Genomic DNA, 3,921 nt, shown 5'->3' on the forward strand with positions numbered 1-3,921 from the left:
GTGAGGTCACTTAAGAAGATTTTTTGGGGGACTTGGTGACCCCAAGATGATACCTTTGTCTGTAACTCTCCAACAGTGGTTCTTATGGATTTTTTTGCCTATCTTACCATCCTCCATACTGTGCGTGGGGGCAAGATAACCATGGGTCCTGTTCCAAGCATGTTTGTCACATTTCCAGATAATTAGAACCTTTTAATCATTGTTTTAACTGTAAATATAGGCATTTTCAACGAAGTACCTAGTACCTTCTGACTTACAAATGTTAACACACTTTCTTTTTATTTAAATTTAGTGTATTCTCTTGTCTTTCCGATGCTGGAAAATGACTCATTAATTAATTAATTAAACTGATTGTAACTGAGAGTCTGGATACAACCTGCAAGTGACCAACTTAGAGAAAAGATTAACACAACAGAAACACAACAGCAGTATATCTAGGACAAATAACAATTAACAATCGGAACTCACAGCGTAAATATGTAAATATGGAATATTTATGTCCATAACCTTCTGCCAATATATACAAATTTTATTTAAAAGTTCTGCATTACACCTGCAAGAAAAAAAGGCTCAAAGAAAAGATTAACACAACACAACAACAGTACATCTAGGGCAGACATACTCTGCAAAATCCAAAACATTGCTCAGACATTAAAATGTTTCTGTTAGGTTTTGTATATAAGATTTTTCAGGGTTGCCAATATTGTGAGCAACGTGTTTTAGTTGAAAATATGTATTTCTTTATGAGATTTTCCTTTTTCTCAAAATAAATGTGCTTCCCTTCAAGGTTGGATTTTTACTGTTTTTTTATCATTGTGAGATTACATTTAATCACCAACAGATTGTTTTTTATACTGGTTTAGCAGAGTGCCAATAATTCTGGAGGGTACTGTATATGTGAAATGTATACAAATAAGCACTTAATGAGAGAGAGAGCTTAATTTACCAATGTATTGTCTATGGAGACCCATGTTATTAAGCTAATTACAGGCCTTTTCTTTTACTACAGGTTTGGTTCAAGAGACTGTGGTTTTGCTGTGGAAGACCATGAGCTCCAGGCATTTCTCAGGCAGGAGAAGCTATTCCTGTTGGCGATGCTGACTTGGAGGAATATCTTCAACTGGCTGTTGAGCAACATGAACTGCAGCAGCCACACAATTGGGAGTCGGCTGTACACCACCTTGAAGAACATTGCAGGTCTATAAATTACCAAATATGACCCCTAATAAACCCTATTGCCGCTGGAAATGGGGAATCAAAACGTGTAGTATTTGTTTTGTTTTATTAGATTTCAGACAAACTAGCAATGACCTTCAACTAATTATTTTACATTTAATCAATTACACCAATATCTTACACACACACACACACACACAGTAAAACATGTTTTTTAGCGGAAAACAATCATAAAAGTACACTCTGGGTGCCTAAGAACCTCTATAAGCTTGTCAGTTTTTCACGGGCAACCAAAGCCTGGTGAATTTTGCACCCCAAAGTCCATGTTTTCCTTAAACAGAGTATAGTTTGCTAGAAGGGGTATTGTTATTGTGTTCCCACACGTGTTGGCCAAAGGATATTTGGAACAGAATGTGAAGGTGGTCGAGGGGCGTGGAAACATTCCCCCTGGTGGAATGGCGGTCAGGCCCGTAGAAATTAAAAACAGTGGTGACCATAACCTGAATTTCATCCTCATCAGTCAGCATTATCCTGTAATGTTGCATACCTTCGCAGTCCAGCAGGTAGTCAGCCCAGAAAGTCAGAACTACATTTTCTCCTGCTGCTGCCATATGTGCTGAGGTTTGGGGTGAAAAGCTGTTAAATGATGGTTGGAGACAACCGCTTTGTTGTGTGTTGCAGGATGGGGGCCATCGCTGTGGGGTACTGGCACAGTGCCTCCAGGAAATTTAAACGTGCCAGTCCCTCTTTAAATCTATTATAAAGGGTTAAAAAAACAAGTTTTCGGTAACACCCGAGTTTGCAAAAGTCTAGTAATGCTTTGTTGCAATCCTCCATATGTGAGGGACATGTATGACAACCTCATCTAAGTGGTATTTCATTTCTATTAATTCTTTTTTTAGTATTTCACTGAGCCTTGACTCCCTTACCTATCAATGACGTTGCAATTTCGTTGAATAATATACCATTTCAGGTACTCAGACACAATGACGTGCCTCTCCTCCATGTCTTGTACACGTCTAAAGCATCCCACCATCTGCAGCATGGAGCTGTGGACCACCAGGAGATCTTGTAAACGCTCTAGAGAGCCAGCAGTCTCAATCTGATTGGAAAACAAAACACATTCGAGAATACACTCAATTTGAGTGCTGACAACCTAAAAACAATTTACATTTGGACAATTAAATGAACTAAATAAAACTACTAAGAACTCTGGTCATACCTCTGAAAGAGCTCCCCCTATCTCTCTGTCTGTTACATCCTGGACACTCGCAGAGATCTGTTCCCCAAGAAATTCGGGCCTGGTCCTCCGTGAATGACAGAGAGAGATATCAACTTCCCTGCCAAGTAGTACTCATCGTCTTTGATCGCTGGGGGTGCACATGGTGGAAAAGTTTTAGAGTATCACAGAATATCTATTTTGTTGCATTGCATCTGAAACCCAATATTTACTTTGGATTTTTTGATGAATGTTTTCAATAAAGACAAAACAGACAAGAATTTCTTTTACTAGCTTCAGCGCATTGAGATTAGTCATATTAGTGAGTTAGATGAAGATCTCATTCAGTGACCAGGTTCAGAAACCTCCAAGTAGTACCGTGTGAGAATCAACTTAGAAACAACATTACTGTTTCAATACACAATGCATTTTGGTCAAACATACCTTGAGCATTGTAAATAAGGTACCGATGCTGGGGTGGCCCATCAAAAATCGGCCTAGATGGGAGGTGATTCATAATGAGAGACAAAAATTCTCTTTTTGGACCCCTCATATCTATGCTGTCTTCGAAAAGCCCAGCATCATAGCTGAATTTGACAAAAAAATCAGCTTTGTCTTGAAATGTTGAACCGTTCAACCCCCTCAAGGCACCATCCCAGACATTTGACCTGGTGATGTTGAATCTGTTTACTATGGTATGGTCAATGCCAACTCCCTAATCAGCTCAACAGCAGATACCTGAGTCCCTATAAAAATATGTAAAGTAGAATATATTTCAACTTATATAAGCAGGTTAGCAGACAAAATGACAATGCATATGGTAGTTGTACTGTACATGATGGGTCTAAGCAATCAAGAAAAACTAAGGACTCACTCAGGTCTTTCATTATGTGAGGGCACAGCAAACACACCCCCTGCTTCATCATCAACATCATCATCGTCGTCATCATCCTCTATTAATATTGGTGCATAGAGCTGAGTGTACGTCCTGCATATAACATAGTAAGAACAACAGGGTGTCACAACTATGGAATATTTTTTTGTGCCAAAATTAAATAAATGAAATATGAAATAAATAATTAAAAGTTTAAATACATAAATGAAATATGAAATAAATAAATAAAAGATTAAATAAATAGTTAAATAAATATAAAAAATGTTAAATACATAAATAAATAAATGATTAAATGTAAAAACCATATATACATTGACATTGACATTTACATTCCATATGCACGGTCTTGTAATGTGCCATGAAATAAATAAATACCTCAGTCACCCATCAAGGCGGGACCTAGCCGCTGATTGGTTGCTGCCTGAAAAAAAAATCAAACTTTGTGAGCATGACTGGCTGATCCATAGTCTATGGGCTGATCAGAATAAAGTCATTGATAGAAGCTAAAAGCTAGTGCTACTGCTAACAGCCATAACCTAGGCATTTTCATTCAGAAAGATTGTGTTCTATGTTGCTAACTCTTGGCTGTGAGTTATCAGGACGTAAAAGCATAGCATCTAGTGCTGTCAAA

General features: G+C 37.9%; 1 long non-coding RNA gene across 1 annotated transcript; it reads right to left on the bottom strand.

The window, feature by feature from the left end:
- Nucleotides 1-1,723: 1,723 nt before the first annotated feature.
- On the bottom strand, nucleotides 1,724-3,714 carry LOC121724603. The gene is made up of 6 exons (XR_006035242.1): nucleotides 3,666-3,714; nucleotides 3,270-3,383; nucleotides 2,840-3,141; nucleotides 2,399-2,546; nucleotides 2,106-2,278; nucleotides 1,724-1,930 (listed from the first exon to the last, which is right to left on the bottom strand). It is a non-coding gene; the product is annotated as an uncharacterized LOC121724603 (long non-coding RNA).
- Between the last annotated feature and the right edge of the window lie 207 nt (nucleotides 3,715-3,921).

Source organism: Alosa sapidissima, chromosome 11, assembly GCF_018492685.1.
Source record: "Alosa sapidissima isolate fAloSap1 chromosome 11, fAloSap1.pri, whole genome shotgun sequence".
NCBI lineage: Eukaryota > Metazoa > Chordata > Actinopteri > Clupeiformes > Clupeidae > Alosa > Alosa sapidissima.